This window comes from Lissotriton vulgaris, chromosome 3_1, assembly GCF_964263255.1.
Source record: "Lissotriton vulgaris chromosome 3_1, aLisVul1.2, whole genome shotgun sequence".
NCBI lineage: Eukaryota > Metazoa > Chordata > Amphibia > Caudata > Salamandridae > Lissotriton > Lissotriton vulgaris.
Window position 1 is genome coordinate 95,581,934 of NC_141689.1, and position 18,601 is coordinate 95,600,534.

An 18,601-nucleotide genomic window follows, 5' to 3' on the forward strand; every position below is an offset into this window, starting at 1 on the left:
TAAGGGATTGGGCAAGAGATACGGAACATGACCATGCCATGATTTCAGAAAAAACAGTATATAAAGGAAGGGGGTGCCCACGTAAATGGGATCACAAGTGGGGGCTCTGGAACAAGTATAGAGGAGAGATATGTGTCTCGCTGACTGTGCAACTGAGTAGGGAAAGACTCCTGAGACTAGGGGAAGAGGTTGATGATAGAGTGGCACAAGCGGCGGACAATTAGAAATAGATATGTATTGCTGAAGTTTCCTGACCCAAGAGCATGTAAGCGACCCACCTGTAGTATCTTATGTTATTATTGGAATATACTGTCCTGGACCTCTTTTTAACACCTGCACACAAGCTGTCAATGTAATGCCCTTACTGCTGCTTTTGTTTCTAATAAAAAAAAAAAGAAAGGAGGTATTGATCTGGTACTGGGAGTGAATTGATTGAGAAGACAAGAATTTGAAGCCTCTAGAACACATAGGGGACAGGCATCTGCTTATGCCGGAGCAGTCACATTTATTGCAGTTAATTTACTGGAATCATGCAGTCCTGGAAGGGGGGAGCTTGTATCTTACATTTGTGGATTTGAAGTCGGTGTTTGATATGGTGGATCGCGACCAGCTGTGGAGTATTCTGCTGGATATGGGAGTTCCACCATATCTCTGTCATCACCTTAAACGCCTCCATGAGGATACATATGCTAGAGAAAGATACGGCAAGAATGGCCTACTAACAGCACCTTTGCCCATTGGAAAGGGGGTAAGGCAAGGCTGTGTGTTAGCCCCGACCCTTTTTTCCCTATTCCTAAATGGTTTTATTGATGATCTGCTTGCCGCAAAGGACTTGGACTCCCCTAGAATATCGTCATCTAAATTTCCTGCGTTAATGTTTGCAGATGATACCCTGCTCCTCTCAAAGTCATCGATGGGGATGCAGCGAGTATTGAAGGAGTTTGACCAGTTCTGTAAAAAGAAACTTGGTAGTCAACATCATCAAAACAAAATATATGGTCTTTAATGCCAACTCCACTAACTGCCCGCATCCAATGATGGATGATAGACCACTAGAGCGAGTTAACATCTTTGATTATTTGGGTCTATCGTTAAATGACAAGATGGGATGGGGTCTCCAAATTGATAAGGCCAATTTGAAATTGGTCCAGGCAATAGGGGACTAATGAAGTCCATAAGTCTTGTGCTGAGAGGTCTATAAGCCCACCACTTGAGATCTACAAAGTACAAGCCAGGTCTGCCGCCCTATATGGGGCAGAGTTATGGGGACACTGTCCCTCCAATGCCCTATCACTTACTGAAAATAGGTTCATCAGAAAGATCCTGGTTTTGCCAGTAAGTACGCCCCTAGTTCCGCTACGGATGGATCTGGATATTCTCCCAATGGTGGACTTAATTCCGACACGACCGCTGCTATACTAGCGGGGGTTGTGGAGTACACCCGAGTGGAGACACTATAGGGAAGAATTGAAAGGAGCACTGTCACTACTGGGGGCTGCGGGGAGTATACCTGGTTGTGGTTTGTCAGGGATGCCTTTCGTGCCATGGGTAAGGAAGACCTATGGAATACCCCTGAGGATTCATTTATAGCTATTTCTAAAAAACAACTAGTTAAAGCTGTGAAAGACTATAAACTGACTAGCCTAATCCAGGCTGTAAAAACTACTAGCCTAATTTATGGGTTCCTTGATTTTAAGTCACTATACCAATTTGAGCAGGTACTAGATCTATTTCAGCTGCCTTTAGCAAGGAATCTCTATTTGCAATTCAGATATGGGTCACTCCCGCCCTATGCAGAAACCAACAAGTGGGCGGGGGCTACTAAGTCTCTTTGCCCTGGATGCATGGTGGAAGAGGAAACAGTGACCCATGTAATGTTATTTTGCACTGCATATAAGTTGTCCAGGGAAAAATGGATCATTCAACTGTGTGGAAACCTGGGCATTAGAAAATATAGAAACTTTTAAAGGATCCTGAAATCTGATACTACATCAGTATATGTTGTGGCGAGTTCAAAATTTCTTCTCGACATGTGGCTCAAACAAATGTACCCATTAAAGAATGTAATTTAGTTACTGGTGGCTGTTTTCTTTTTTTCTTTTTTACTTTTTAAGGTAACCAGCCTAGTAGTATATCTGGGGAGTTGCCCTTGGGTGAGACCCATAGTCCATCTAAGTTGGTTGCCTTACTGACAATGGATGTTAATTTTTAAGCTTTTTACAAGCAAAGTTTTTACATGGTTTTAATCTTAAATTATATTTTTAAATATCAGGTTTTATCAAGATAAACTGACTCCCATGTTAATGTCCCCTAATGCATGTGTACATTTTGTATGCCAGTAACACAATCAAATTGTATTTTCTAATGCTGCTATTGATTATATTTTATTTTCTAATGCTGCTATTGATTATATTTGATTGTATCGTAAAAATGTACTTGTGCTTTTATGGCAGAAATAGACGCAATAAAGTTTTCTAACTGACTGACTGGCAAGTATCATTTACTCTTCTTTATGATAGGGTAAAATCTGTCACCTTAAAAAAGAACCACATATACTCTCTGCAGAATCTATTTGACCCAGAACAAGCTTTCAAAGTTCACAAATGGAGCATAAAGCTGCAAAAGGTTTGGAATGGAGAATGCAAGTGATGAAAATATGTTTGTAAGCTGCCTGGCACTTGATAGGTTCTGGATGGGTGGGGTTAATGCAGTCTCAGAAATTATATCTTCAAGAACTAAGATAAGCCTCTTGTTGATCTTCTTTGGGATGGCACAGCAGAACATCAAGAGAGGCTTGTTTTCTACACTATAGTTCTAGCAAGTTGGGCAATCTATCTGCACTGGTTGCATGGTGCAGGGCTAGTTGAAGTCAGTGAACAGAGTCTGTATTTATGACATGCAATCTACTCAAAGCACCAAAGCATCTGCCATATGGTCTCATTATATCCAGGGATGTAAGTCTGTCTATAACTGCGAAGGTCCAGTGATTGAGCTGTTGATTGCTGACTATTCAGAGGCAACCAATTTTGCTGAATCAATGTTCAGATGGCTAATAGACACATCTGACACATCTGATGGTGAATGTGGACAATGAACAAAAAAAGAGCGATAACTGAGGTCATTCGAGAGTCTTGTTCCGCATGCTGAAAACGCATGTTGGAATGGGCTTTCTTACCGTGTCCCAGCCTGGCTGGGGGCATTTCCTAGTAGTGCAGGCTTCACCAGACATGCAAGCACTGAAGCACGGTAGTCTTGTTGACTCAAGTGGACGGCCTCAGAGATCACACAACATTACATTGAAATGGAAAAGGGGCAAATGTGGTATTTCAATGTAGGGCCAAAGTGCTCAAACCTTTTTGGCTGGTTTTATTCAAGCCGCTGTGAGAATTACTTTGAATTGTGTCTACAGGTACTCTGAGAAATTGGTGAATAGACCGTTACTGATGTTGACAAGATGCATGCCTGGGAAGTGATTCCTAAGTTTGGAGAAGGGATTTCTGTGTAATAAGTTGAAGCTAAGTTCTTTGTGGCTTTTACTGAATATCATCTTTAAAGGACAGAAATTAGACAATCAAAATGCTCTCAGGGATTGGGGACGCATGAAAGGTGGTGGGAGAAGCCTTCTAAGTCGATACTAATAAGCCACTCCAGGAAGACAAACTCAGTATTTCGTGGGTTGCGGTTCAGAAGCACTGCAGACATCCAGCTTTGAATGACTTCCAGGCAGGATCCGAGTTTAAGGATGTCTTTAACTACTCCAATGCTAAGGTGTAGGTCTGGAGAATTATATTTGTAGACTTTGTCTTTTCCCATAGAGTTATGATGTTCACCAAATCACAAGCATTGGTGATGCTCATATGTGACCTGAGACTTTCAAATATGTCCAGATGGTTGATAGTATCAAAGGTTGGTAACAGATCAAGCTGCAATACAAGATATTGATGACAATGGATCACAATTGTGGGTGGTTGATAGTCTGTAAGCTGCTACCTGGATGGTGGTGGTGCTCGTGGGCAAAACTTACACTTTGGAGGGAGTTAGATTTACAATGCCAACTGTAATGGAAAACATTGAACTTGTTGGACTTAAGAAGAGTTACATATACCATTCAAAATCCTAAGAATTTACATAACAATATTAAAACATATTAAAAATAGAATTATACAACATAAATCAATGAAATAAACATAAAAATGTATAATAATAAACTAAAAATAAAAAACAAATTATTTAAATTAAATATTTAAACACTTTCCTCTCCACTGCCCAAAACAATCCACATCTTCACCCAAAAAATCACAATAAACTATACATAAAACAATAATAACACTATAATATTCATTACATAAAACAAATACAATTAAAACTAATAAAAACATATATTACCTTTTAAAAATTGAATTCTTAAATACACTTAATCAATTAACCAATAACTGAAAATACTAATTAAATGTAAAAAAGTCAATACACTTTAAAAATTACAAACTATACCTAAAGATTTTGAAAATAATTATCATAAATATTATTAACACCTACAACTGACATACCTAATATGTAGCAATTCTATTCCATTCTATTCTTTTATATGTTTTTAGTGACAATACATTTGACAGATATTCATGACAGGAACAGGAAGCAGGCAGCCAGGCTCCCTCCAATGAGTCAATCACATCGCTGCATGCAGCATTGGGATTGGCAAGGAGCGCTGTGATTTGGCACTCAGCTAGGGGCTGGAGGGGTGGGCATGTTCTCCATGGAGACTGCAATGATCAAACAGTTTTTGCACACTCATGATTGGCCAAACCACTCCTCCCCAACCCCGCCCACCTGCCTGCCCGCAAAGCAAACATAAAATGGTAATTACTAAGAGTTATTAACATTTTATGTTTTGGCTTCTCGCACTGCAAGAAAGCAGTGGGGTGACGCTCGTCCGCCATAGCGGAGAAGCCACCCCTAAATCAGGGGCGTAACAAACTCCCCCGCAACCCCCGCGGTGCGGGGGGTTCCCACTCTCTTCAGTAAATGAAGGGGACCACGGCCCCCTCAGCTCTTCTGAGAGCTGTAAGGGAGGCTTGAGCTGAAGCAAGCCTCTCTCCCTCTAAAGTAGGTGCAGCCTGTCTGCAGCCTACTCTGAGCCCCGCTCTGAGCCGCTCCCGCTGACTGAAGAAAAAGAAAGTCACAAGTTGCAATGTTTCTCTTCAGTCAGAGCGAGCAAGGCCCAGAAAGAGGATGGGGTGGGTGGGGGCCCAGAGAGCAGGAGGCAGCACAGAGCAATTAGGAAGCAGAACATTAGTCTGAGGTCAGGTCTACCTAGCTATGAGAGGGGAAATGGAGACAGTGTTCTTCCGGCAGGTTTTGAAGGCACATACCACACTCATGACAAGAGCATGGATGCAAATATGCATGTTATTCATGAACTGGTTGCCATTTCCTAACGAAGAATGGGCAGACGGGTAACACGCTGTCCCACACACTTGCAAGACTATGTTTTGAATTAATGGTTTCAACATCCTATATTCTCAATGTTGTCAAATATTGTGGTACTATTTCACAACTTTGGTTGTCATGTAACACCGCACCTTTAGCTGCAGCTCTCCACTGTGAAGTATTTTAAACAATAGCTTGATTCCTACAGGAAATCTTTGGGTTGGATATTGTCGAGCTTTCTGATGAAGGTGGTGTGGAAAGTCTGTATTCTTTAGTGAATTTGCCTCTATAACATCAGTATATTGTTTCTCTGAATTTAAACTGTGAGAAAGGTGGAGTATGTCTTGAGTCGGTATACCCCTTGGGAGTGGGGGCCCTCAGAGTCAGACTGTCAGCATTCTCAAGGGCAAAGCTCATATGAGAAGGGATGAGGCAGCAAAATGGTGCCCTCAGGTAAGCACTCTTGTTAGAACGCACCATGTGGGGTTCCGCAGGGGGGCTGTTAAGGGGGGCCGAGAAGGGTGCAAAGGAGAGGGGAGAAGGGTGCAAGGCAGAAAGGAGAAGGGTGCAAGGAGGAGTGGAGAAGGGTGCAAGGCAGAGAGGAGAAGGGTGCAAGGCGGAGGGGAGAAGGGTGCAAGGCGGAGGGGAGAAGGGTGCAAGGTGGAGGAGAGAAGGGTGCAAGGCGGAGGGGAGAAGGGTGCAAGGCAGAAAGGAGAAGGGTGCAAGGAGGAGTGGAGAAGGGTGCAAGGCAGAGAGGAGAAGGGTGCAAGGCGGAGGGGAGAAGGGTGCAAGGTGGAGGAGAGAAGGGTGCAAGGTAGAGAGGAGAAGGGTGCAAGGTAGAGGGAGAAGAGTGCAAGGGGGAGGGGAGAAGGGTGCAACCCAGATGGGAAAAGGGTGCAAAGTAGAGGGTAGAAAGGTGCAAGGCCGAGGGGAGAAGAGTGCAAGGGGGAGGGGAGAAGGGTACAAGACAGAGAGGAGAAGGGTGCAAGGCGGAGGGGAGAAGGGTGCGAGGCGGAGGGGAGAAGGGTGCAAGGTAGAGGGGAGAAGGGTGCGAGGCGGAGGGGAGAAGGGTGCAAGGTAGAGGGGAGAAGGGTGCAAGGTGGAGGGGAGAAAGGTGCAAGGTGGAGGGAAGAAGTGTACAAGGTGGAGCAAAGAAGGGTGCAAGGTAGAGAAGGGTGCACAGCGGAGGGGGAGAAGGGTGCACAGCAGAGGGGAGAAGGGTGCAAGGCAGAGGGGAGAAGGGTGCAAGGCAGAGAGTAACAGGGCGCAAGGTAGAGAGGATAAGGGTACAAGTTAGAGAAGGGTGCAAGGCGGTGGGGAGAAGGGTGCAAGGCAGAGGGGGGAAGGGTGCAAGGCAGAGAGGAGAAGGGTGCAAGGCTGAAGGAAGAAGGGTGCAAGGCAGTGGGGAGAAGGATGCAAGGCAAAGGGGAGAAGAGTGCAAGGGGGAGGGGAGAATGGTACAAGACAGAGAGGAGAAGAGTGCAAGGCGGAGGTGAAAAGGGTGCAAGGCGGAGGGGAGAAGGGTGCAAGGTAGAGGGGAGAAGGGTGTAAGGTGGAGGGGAGAAGGGTGCAAGGTGGAGGGAAGAATTGTACAAGGTGGAGCAAAGAAGGGTGCAAGGTAGAGAAGGGTGCACAGTGGAGGGGGAGAAGGGTGCACAGCAGAGGGGAGAAGGGTGCAAGGTAGAGAGGAGAAGGGTGCAAGGCAGAGGGGAGAAGAGTGCAAGGAGGAGGGGAGAAGGGTGCAAGGCAGAGGGGAGAAGGGTGCAAGGTAGAGAGGGGAAGGGTGCAAGGCAGAGAGGAGAAGGTTGCAAGGTGGAGGGGAGAAGGGGGCAAGGTAGAGGGGAGAAGGGTGCAAGGTAGAGAAGAGAAGGGTGCACGGCAGAGGGAGAAGAGTGCAAGGGGGAGGGGATAAGGGTACAAGGCAGTTGGGAGAAGGGTGCAAGGTAGAGGGGAGAAGGGTGCAAGGCAGAGGGAAGAAGAGTGCAAGGGGGAGGGGAGAAGGGTACAAGGCAGAGGGGAGAAGGGTGCAAGGCAGAGAGGAGAAGGGTGCAAGGCGGAGGGGAGGAGGGTGCAAGGTAGAGCGGAGAAGGGTGCAAGGTGAAGGGGAGAAGGGTGCAAGGCGGAGGGAAGAATGGTGCAAGGTAGAGAAGGGTGCAAGGCAGAGGGGGAGAAGGACGCAAGGCAGAGGGGAGAAGGGTTCAAGGCAGAGAGGAGAAGAGAACAAGGCAGAGAGGAGAAGGGTACAAGGTAGAGAAGGGTGCAAGGTAGAGGGGAGAAGGATGCAAGGCAAAGGGGAGAAGGGTGCAAGGTAGAGAGGAGATGGGTGCAAGGCAGAGGGGAGAATGGTGCAAGGCAGAGGGGAGAAGGGTGCAAGGCAGAGAGGAGAAGGGTGCAAGGCGGAGGGGAGAAGGGTACAAGGTGGAGGGGAGAAGAGTGCAAGGTGGAGGGGAGAAGAGTGCAAGGTAGAGAGGAGCAGGGTGCAAGGCAGAGGGGAGAGGGGTTCAAGGCAGAGGGGAGAACGGTGCAAGGTGGAGGGGTGAAGGGTGCAAGGCAGATGGGAGAAGGGTGCAAGGTGGAGGGGAGAAGGGTGCAAGGTAAAGAGGATAAGGGTGCAAGGCAGAGGGGAGAAGAGTGCAAGGGGAAGGGAAGAAGGTTGCAAGGCAGATGGGAGAAGGGTGCAAGGTAAAGAGAAGGGTGCAAGGCAGAGGGGAGAAGAGTGCAAGGGGAGGGGAGAAGGGTACAAGGCAGAGGGGAGAAGGGTGCAAGGCAGAGAGGAGAAGGGTGCAAGGTGGAGGGGAGAAGGGTGCAAGGTAGAGGGGAGAAGGGTGCAAGGTAGAGAGGAGAAGGGTGCAAGGTGGAGGGGAGAAGGGTGCAAGGCAGAGAGGAGGAGGGCGCAAGGCAGAGGGGAGAAGGATGCAAGGTAGAGGGGAGAAGAGGCAAGCGGGTGGGGAGAAGGGTGCAAGGCAGAGGGGAGAAGGCAGCAAGGCAGAGGGGAGAATGGTGCAAGGCGGAGGGGAGAATTGTGCAAGGCGGAGGGGAGAAGAGTGCAAGGTAGAGAGGAGCAGGGGGCAAGGCAGAGGGGAGAAGGGTGCAAGGCAAAGGGAAGAAGGGTGCAAGGTGGAGGGGAGAAGGGTGCAAGGCAGAGGAGAGAATGGTGTAGGGTAGAGGGGAGAAGAGTGCAAGGGGGATGGGAGAAGGTTGCAAGGCAGAGGGGAGAAGGGTGCAAGGCAGAGAGGAGAAGGGTGCAAGGCAAAGGGGAGAAGGGTGCAAGGTGGAGGGGAGAAGGGTGCAAGGCAGGGGGGAGAAGGGTGCAGGGTAGAAAGGAGAAGGGTGCAAGGCAGAGGGGAGAAGAGTGCAAGGCGGAGGAGAGAAGGGTGCAAGGCGGAGGGGAGAAGGGTGCAAGGCAGAGAGGAGAAGGGTGCAAGGAGGAGTGGAGAAGGGTGCAAGGCAGAGAGGAGAAGGGTGCAAGGCGGAGGGGAGAAGATAACAAGGCGGAGGAGAGAAGGGTGCAAGGCGGAGGGGAGAAGGGTGCAAGGCGGAGGGGAGAAGGGTGCAAGGCACAGAGAAGGGTGAAAGGAGGAGTGGAGAAGGGTGCAAGGCAGAGAGGAGAAGGGTGCAAGGCGGAGGGGAGAAGGGTGCAAGGCAGAGGAGAGAAGGGTGCAAGGTAGAGAAAGGTGCAAGGCAGAGGGGAGAAGTGTGCAAGGCAGAGGGGAGAAGGGTGCAAGGCAGAGAGGAGAAGGGTGCAAGGCAGAGAGGAGAAGGGCACAAGGCAGAGGGGAGAAGGATGCAAGGTAGAGGGGAGAAGAGGCAAGCGGGTGGGGAGAAGGGTACAAGGCAGAGGGGAGAAGGCAGCAAGGCAGAGGGGAGAATGGTGCAAGGCGGAGGGGAGAATTGTGCAAGGCGGAGGGGAGAAGAGTGCAAGGTAGAGAGGAGCAGGGTGCAAGGCAGAGGGGAGAAGGGTGCAAGGCAAAGGTGAGAAGGGTGCAAGGTGGAGGGGGGAAGGGTACAAGGCAGAGGAGAGAAGGGTGCAGGGTAGAGGGGAGAAGAGTGCAAGGGGGAGGGGAGAAGGTTGCAAGGCAGAGGGGAGAAGGGTGCAAGGCAGAGAAGAGAAGGGTGCAAGGCAAAGTAGAGAATAGTGCAAGGGGGAGGGGAGAGGGGTACAAGGCAGAGGGGTGAAGGGTGCAAGGTAGAGAGGAGAAGGGTGCAAGGCGGAGGGGAGAAGGGTGCAAGGTAGAGAGGAGAAGGGTGCAAGGTGGAGGGGAGAAGGGTGCAAGGCGGAGGGGAGAAGGGTGCAAGGCAGAGGGGAGAAGGGCGCAAGGCAGAGGAGAGAAGGGTGCAAGGTAGAGGGGAGAAGAGTGCAAGGGGGAGGGGAGAAGGGTGCAAGGCAGAGGGGAGAAGGCTGCAAGGCAGAGGGGAGAACGGTGGAAGGTAGAAAAGGGTGCAAGGGGGATGGTGATGAAGTTAAAAATCTGCCCACCTCCACCTCAGAAATATTTCTGTTGACGCCCATGGCAACACACATTACTTTGTGTGAGAGAGTGGAGAGAGAGTGGAGTGCGAGAGAGAGTTGAGAGAGAGAGAGTGGAGAGACAATGGAGAGAGAGAGAGTAGAGAGAGACGGTGGAGAGAGAGAGAGTGGAGAGAGAGACAGTGGAGAGAGAGAGGAGAGAGTGGAGAGAGAGAGAGGGGAGGGAGAGAGTAGAGAGAGAGTGGAGAGAGAGACCGTGGAGAGAGAGTGGCGAGAGAGTAGAGAGAGAGTGGAGGGAGAGAGTGCAGAGAGTGTGGAGAGAGTAGAGAGTGAAAGTGGCGAGAGAGAGTGGAGAGAGAGTGGAGAGAGAGTGGAGAGAGAGTGGAGAGAGACAGTGGAGAGAGACAGTGGAGAGAGAGAGAGTGGAGAGAGTAGAGAGAGAGAGTGGAGAGAGAGTGGAGAGACAGTGGAAAGAGTGAGAGAGTAGAGAGAGAGAGAGTGGAGAGAGACAATGGAGAGAGAGAGTGGAGAGAGAGAGAGAGAGTAGAGAGAGAGTAGAGAGAGAGTGAAGAGATAGTGGAGAGACAGTGGAGAGAGTGAGAGTAGAGAGAGAGAGAGAGTGGAGAGAGACAATGGAGAGAGAGTGGCGAGCGTGGAGAGAGAGTGGAGAGAGAGAGTGGAGAGATTGGGGAGATTGGAGAGAGAGAGAGAGAGTGGAGAGAGAGTAAGAAGAAAGAGAGAGTGGAGAGAGAGCGAGAGAGTGGAGAGGGGAGAAGAGTGCAAGGGGGAGGGGAGAAGGGTGCAAGGCAGATGGGAGAAGGGTGCAAGGTAAAGAGAAGGGTGCAAGGCAGAGGGGAGAAGAGTGCAAGGGGAGGGGAGAAGGGTACAAGGCAGAGGGGAGAAGGATGCAAGGCAGAGAGGAGAAGGGTGCAAGGCAGAGGGGAGAAGAGTGCGAGGGGAGAAGGGTACAAGGCAGAGGGGAGAAGGATGCAAGGCAGAGAGGAGAAGGGTGCAAGGCAGAGGGGAGAAGAGTGCAAGGGGAGGGGATAAGGGTGTAAGACAGAGGGGAGAAGGGTGCACGGGGAGGGGAGAAAGGTGCAAGGTAGAGAGGAGAAGGGTGCAAGGTGGAGGGGAGAAGGGTGCAAGGCAGAGGGGACCCCAGGAGGTGTCGTTAGGGAGGATCAGATGTTGATAGATCCTGTTGCCTGAGTCACTACCCTAGGTTTTTAGGAGGAAATGGTTCCTGGGGTGTAGGGTATGTTGTTACCTAGGCAGAGGCTATGCTAGAGTGATGCTCTTGTGCCTAATCTTGATGCCCACGGGTCCATGTTGGATGGAAGTGCTTTTGTGCCTAAAGTGTTCCCTGCCTCAGGATTTAAGCCCAGGCCTGATATTACATTTGGGCCTATGCCAGTTGTTAATGCCAGGTGCCGCCTGTTTCTTTTCACAGGAGACGTGGATGCAGGCCCTGTTGCGTGGCTATGCCTTCATACCTAATGTGTATTTTATGTCTAATGCTTTAGTTTACGCCTACAGCTTACTTCTAGGTGAGGCCAAGGATTAAGGTCTGAGTTTGCCCTGCAATATTGATCCCATGTTTTATGCATTTCCTGACATTCTTTTTATTTCAGCTGGACACTAATGGACTTCCGTAACCCTTTTTCTTACTTCTCCGGTTTTTCCTTGTAAATAATCCCCCTGGTATACTGCTGTTATTGTGTTTTACCTTTACAGGTTGGAGATAATACAAAACGTATTCTTTTTCCAACCAGAAGCGGTGTTGTGTCTCGTTTGTGGTGTGCCTGGTGCGTCGTCTGTGGGTACTGCGTGAATGCTTCACACATGTCCTCTGAAGTTTGGCCTGCCCGCTCTGCTCCATGCTACCCCCTATAGAATTGGTAACCCCATCTATAACATTGTTGGTGAGCGGTGGGATAGGACTTGTGTTTGCGCAGTACCACAGCAGCCACAGGTTACATTGAAAATCGTGTATAATCAGAGGGAAAAGGAGGTTCTCGAGAACAGGTCGTCCTCCTACATACATTGAAAATCGAGTACTTTATAAGTAATCACAGTTTTTGGGGATGATTGTTTGGCTGATTATTGATTTTCCATATTATTGCTTCCTCCTGAAAAGTGTTTTTTGGAATTGTGTCCCTTGTGCCCTGTGGGTGGTGTGTCCCGGGTGTACCTTGTCAGGAAGGGGTTGGTTTATAATGAGGACGACCTCATGGATTACACCTAGCAGGAAATTTTGAGTTTCTGCAAAGAGAGAGGGATACCCCCAGTGGGCAACATTAAAAGGAAGTTGTTCCTCTACGAAGCACTCAAGAGGGGGGAAACTTTAGAGCCCTAGGGAGACCTGTCTGATTACCCCTCCACATATTTGAAGGGTGGATTTGGGAGAGACCAGAGGGAGGGCTCCCAGTCCATAACCCCGGAGGGTGGTTACTCTCATGATGAGGAGGAAGAAATAATAGGGCAGAGACGCCAGTAACTGATGAGGACATCATAGATAGAGAGTCTCGCACTGGGTCCAGTCCCGGGGGCACTGCCCCATCCCTTTCCCGGTCCCCAGAAGAGTGGGTAGATAGAAGGGAAGAAATGGAACATTGGCTGGCGCTGGAGAAACTCAGGCATGCCAAGGAATTAGCGCTGCTGAGGGTGGAAGAGCAGAGTCTAGAGACGGAAATGGTTCTAGCGCAAGAGAGGATGGCGGAGAGGGTCTTCGCCAAGGAGAGAGTAGCTCAGGAGGGTAGGTTGTCCCCTGAGAGTGGTTTTTGTGGTCTGGATTCACCAGTGAGGGTGGGATCCAGTGGTGGCAGCGAGTGTGGTTCCAGTGCAGGGAGTACCACTTCCAGAGCCCAGGAGACGGTGCCTGATTCCCAGGAAGAGGGGGACGGGTTAGTGTTCAGGGGCAGGGGAAAGCTGTCCCACCAGTCCTGGAAGGAGCTTGCGGAGGAGTGTTGGACTTCATTGGAGGATTGGTTGGTGGATTGCACAGTGGATGATGGGGAAGGGTTGTTCCAGGTAGTCATCAAGGAGCGCCTGCTACGCAGTTGTTTTCCCCGGTTGCGTCACCACCTGTTGCAGTGTAGGTTCTCAGACCCCAGGGAACTTGCACGGGAGGCAGACCTCTGGGTAAGTGCCAGAGAGTCTGAGAGGGCATTGGGGAGTGATCCTGAAGGGAGTGGTGCAGGGATCTTCCGACCCAGGAGGCGGGAGAGGTGAAGAGTAGCCCAGCTAGGTCCCAGGATAGTGAGAGGATTGTAGGGCCTCACATCCTATCTACAGGAAGGAATGAGACGGGGAGGTGTCTTGAGGTGCCCCAACTGCAGTCACAGAGCCTGGAGATTTCTATAAAGGAACCCCAGGTTGGGAGCCTAGGCTGTCCTGATGTGCCATCCAGTGAAGGGGATCCCCTTGTGTCAGCAGAACCCGGAGTATCTGTAATCGGAGCTCTAGAGGTTTGGGAGTCTGACCAGTCGCAGGGTTTAGATCCTGGACTGGGGTTCCAGGTTCAGGGGTTGTCTGACCTGGAGGGTGGGGTGCTTGTAATCGAGGACCCTACCAGTTTGACTCCTGGGGTACTTCTCCAGGTAGGAGGGTGCGGAACTCTGGGAGGGGGTGCAGAGGGAGGAAGGACTCTCCTCTGGCACCTGCCCAGCCACAGAGCTAGATCCTGGACTGGGGTGCCAGGTTCAGGGATTACCTGACCTGGCAGGTGGGAGGTCTGTAATTGATTTCCCCCCAGAATTGACTTCCAGGGGTACTTCTCCAGGTAGGAGGGTTCAGAACTCTGGGAGGGGGTGCAGAGGGAGGAAGGACTCTCCTCTGTCACCGGTCCAGCCACAGGGCGCAGATCCCGGGTTGGGTGGCCACGTACAGGGGTTGCCTGACCTGGCGGGTGGGAAATCTGTAATCAGAGTCCCCCCGGATTTGACTCTCAGGGGTACTACTCCGGTTAGGAGGGTGTGGAACTATGGGAGGGGGTGCAGGGGGAAGGAGGACTCGCCCCTGTCACCAGTTCAACCTGAGGGTTTCGACTCCAGGTTGGGGAGAGAGTGTTGTTCTGAGGGTGTCCCGCGTAGGAGGAGATGGCGGAACCCCAGAAGGTGAGTGCTGGTCAGCCTGGGGGTTCGTACCCCAGGTGGGAGTTTGGTAGGAGGAGAGTGGTCAAAGGGTACTATGGGCCTGAGGCTAAAGCCTCCCACTCTGTGAGAGAACGAGAGCCAGAGACTTCTGGATGGCCTAGAGGCCAGTCCTGGCCACATCCCACTAGAGAACACCAGTGGGGTGGTTTGGTTGGTGAAGGGAGAGTTGCGAGAGAGAAACATCGGGTTCCCGAATGGCGAAGAACCTGCAGATGCCCCTGCAGTTGTGGGACTGCGTCCACCTTTTTCCGCCCCAAGCAGGGAAGCCCATCAAGGCAATGATTGGTCTACCCTGGCTTTTGGCTGGGGGGGAGTTGTGTTGGACTTGGCCCTTTTCCCCCAAATTTTTCGCTTTTTGCCCCCCTAATTTGAGATGTCTCCCCCATGGTAAAGGTCACTGAATAGGCCATGTGAGGTATGAGACGCCATGTTAATGGTAAATGTCATGCAATAGTGTGTGCACTGATATAACCCCCATTGTAAACATGCACCTTGGTGAAATGCTGCATTTGTGTTTTGCATTTGAAATGGATGCCAAGGCTGTGCGTTGTGCCACCCGACTGCAGGAGGTTAGCAGTCTAGTTGTTAGGTACCCAGCCTCCCCAGCATTTGGAGGGAAAGCCTGGCACCCAGGGTGCTCTACTCCTCCCCCTGAGCCATTTTGAACCAGTTTGCCACAGAATTCTAGAAGGCTCTGGCACTGTCTGGGAGGAGGGTATAAGTAAGGGGGATGTGCCACGAGAAGGAGAGACAGAGCTGGGACATGAACGTGAGGGGACCTGCTGCAAGGGGATACTGCCACTTGGGCCTGTGTGCTGGACCCTGCACCCATCCAGAACCCCCCTACTGTCCCCAGGGCTTGTGAAGCCCCACTTCAGGAGTTCAGGCTGCCGTGTAGGAGGAGGGCCACGCTGCAGTGGGGATGGTGAAAGCCTACCACCCTGCTTTGATGATGCCCCCACTAACTGCTGACCTGGCCCAGTAGTGCCTATTGCTCTGTCCCCCCGGGCCCCTGAAGAAGGAGGGCCCCCCTAGGTCCCTGGAACTGCCGGGACCCTACACCATGCAAGCGCTGCGCAAAGAAGCGCCCAGATGGGAAGGAGCATCTTGGACCCCACCACCCAGGAGGTGAGGAGTGTTACCCTGGGGCTTGCTGCTGAGGCTGTCCGCCCCCCCCCTTTGTGCTGTGTGCCTGGAAGTGCTGGCCTGCAGAAGACTGCTTGTGTCCCCAGAGTGTTGTCACCGAGACTACCCTGCGTATTGCCTGCCAAGCGCTATAATCTGGAAACGCTGTACTTGCTAAGCTCTGTATGGGAAGGATTGTGCACCCAAGGAGCTGTGCTGAGGAGAAGCGCTGTGTGCTGGCTAGCGCTGCGCAGCTGGAAGAGGCTGCTTTCGTGCTCCTAAGCACTACCGCACCAGATTCTGCCGCCTCTCAGCCTTGTAAATAGTGCGGGAGCATACCCCGCGTGTTCGCGCCCTTTTGCTGAGTGAATAGCTCCGAGGAGCCTACCCCGCATGTTGGCGCGCTTATGGCGTGTTTTGAATAATTAACAGGAGGGCGCCTAACCCTTATTGCTGCCGATCTCACCACGGCGGCCCGGTGCTGCATTGGAGGGACCCCCCGCTGCTGTGGGTATCGTCGCAGCGGCCCCCGGCACCAGCAGAGGGCCGCGTGAGGCCCCGAAGCTGAAAGTGCCAGTGTCACGAGGCTGGGGCGCCAGTGACGTCACCAGCCGCGCCCCCAGCCGCTGCGGAGTGATTGGCTGCCGCCCGGGCAGCCCAAAGAGGCCGCCGAAAGCCCCGGGTCCCAGGAGGGAACCCAGGTGAAGCCGGGAGTGCGCGGCGATGTTGCGGGGCCCCCGGAGTCTCGAGGGAGCCCCGTGGAAAGCGACCGGAGCGGGAGCCCACCCCGCCGGTCTGTGCCCCACACGAGCAAACCGCCGGGAGCAAGCTGGAGTGCTGCCGGGTCCCCCGCGGTGAAAGGAGAGCCCCGCACCTGTGGCCAGCCGGCCGCTGGGAGGCAAAGGTCCTGGAGGAGCAGGGGACAGTCGAGGCACACAGTGCCTGTCCCCTGCTGGAAGATGCCCGGTGACTACCCCGGGAGCCTGGTGAGTAAACTGTGCAGTGGGTTATGGTGTGCCAGGGCACAGGGTCGGGGCCCGCCCCCAGTACTGGTGCTTTGGGCCGACGGACGGAGGGACTAAGATCGACCCCCCCCCCCCACCCCTGGAAATACTGTTGTGGGTTCCGTGGGCCCCTGCAAGGCTTGTGGACTGGGCTGAAGCCCAATTTACAAGGTTGATGACTGCCCCGCCATTGAGATAACCCCTTTTTAGGGGAGTAGCCCAGCCGCCTGCCCTGTGGCCCCTTTGACACAGGGGCTTGCGTTCAGGGAGCCTGGCACTTCGGTACTGTGCCCTGTCTTAGTTGACCCCAGGAGGTGTGGTTATGGAGGATCAGGTGTTGATAGATCCTGTTGCCTGAGTCCCCCCCGAGGTGACTTTGCCCATGCAAAGAAATGCTAGTGGAGTTCTCCCTGAAGGACTCACTACCCTAGGTTTTTAAGAGGAAATGGTTCCTGGCGTGTAGGGTATGTTGTTACCTAGACAGAGGCCATGCTAGAGTGATGCTCTTGCGCCTAATGTTGATGCCCACAGGTCCATGTTGGATGGAACTGCTTTTGTGCCTAAAGTGTTCCCTGCCTCAGGATTTAAGCCCAGGCCTGATATTACATTTGGGCCTATGCCAGTTGTTAATGCCAGGTGCCGCCTGTTTCTTTTCACAGGAGACGCGGATGCAGGCCCTGTTGCGTGGCTATGCCTTCATACCTAATGTGTATTTTATATCTAATGCTTTAGTTTACGCCTACAGCTTACTTCTAGGTGAGGCCAAGGATTAAGGTCTGAATTTGCCCTGCAATATTGATCCTATGTTTTATGTTTAAAGTATTTTATTCAGCACAACATACAAGGACAAACATACATCATCATGGAGCGACTAGGTAGGGCGGGCAAAGCCTCATCCCCGGCGAAGAACTATCAGATGCAGTTTGTGTGTGCTAGTCCATTACAGCAGTACACAGTATGCATTGTCGCAGCATGAGATGACATTTCCATTGCACACACCCCCCAAAAACCCCAACTACCCAACTCCCCGGCCACGACCCACCCCCACCCCTCGTCCAGTGCACAGATCCTAACCAAAAAGTACACCAAAGCCACCTCCTACAGGGAAAGCGAGTCTCATCAATTCACGGGGCTGGTGTTGCTGGGTTTGTGAGCCGCAGTAGGCGGAGGTATTTGGGACAGGTAAGTTCTTTACATTCTGAAAGCAGTAAGGAATGAAATGGTTGCCAAAGCTCATTAAACTGCGCTATATCTCCCGCCGCTGTGGGCGACAATTTCTCCATGCCCAACACGTGCCACAATCTATGGAGCCAGCCCGTGATAGAGGGTGTTGTGGTAGTGCACCAATGTATCAGGATGTTTTGGACTGCTGAACCTAGTGCGATGGCTATCTGCCTACCCCTGCGAGATCTGAGTGGGTACATCAGTCCATTCGGGAGCCCTAGCAGGGTGTATGCTGGAAAGCGCGGTAGTTCAATGCCAAAATTGGAATCAACCTCATCCAGCACTTCCTTCCAATAGGTTTCCAGGAGTAGGCAGTCCCATAGAATGTGCGTAAGTGTTCCCCGGTGCCCGCACCCTCACCAACACGTGTCCTCCTTGCTACGGTCAAATTCGTGAACCCACTCCGGTGTATAGTACCAATAGGTGGAGACCTTAGTCAGCGTGTCAGTGAGACCCATGTGGTATGCCGAATGCCTCGCTCTGTAGGATATGTGCTCCCATTCTTTAGGGCTCAATGTCCTTCCCAACTCCCGCTCCCAGCGTTCTCTCCCCGGGTTATAGAGGTGTGTTGATGGCGGTTGTAGCAATCTATAGAGATCCGTAATCAATTTTGAATCCGATGTACGCGACAGTAGCAATTTTTCATACTGTAGGAGGAGCCTTTCGGCCGTCTCTCGCACCTGTGGTTGAAGAGCCCAGTGGCGAGCTTGCATATAGCGGTGCCTCTCGGTCTCAGGGAGTGAAAACTCCTGGCGGAACTGCGGGAAGGGGACAACCCCCTCCGGGCCATACATGTGACACAGGGCTCTACACCCGCCTGCCTCCAGTGTGTGAATGCTCCCTTTTCCATTCCTTGGGTAAAGTCCGGGTTGTCCACCAACGGTGTGAGTGGTGACGGGAATGAGGTGAGGCCATACGCAATGCTAGTGGCATCCCAGACCCGCAGGGGCACTCTTGTAACAAAAGAGGCGTACAAGTTTTTGGGTCGGTGAGTCCGGTGTAGAAATGGGATTTCCTGCAGGGGTCTGCCCGCCACCGCCTGGTCCTGAAAGAGCCAGTGCTTATCGGACTCCCACTTACTCCATTCCACGAGATAACGCAGCTGCGCTGCTTGGAAATATTTACGGAAATCAGGTATTCCCAAACCTCCCGCTTCAGGGGCCAACAGTGAGAGTGCCCTGCGCATCCTGGGCTTTTTC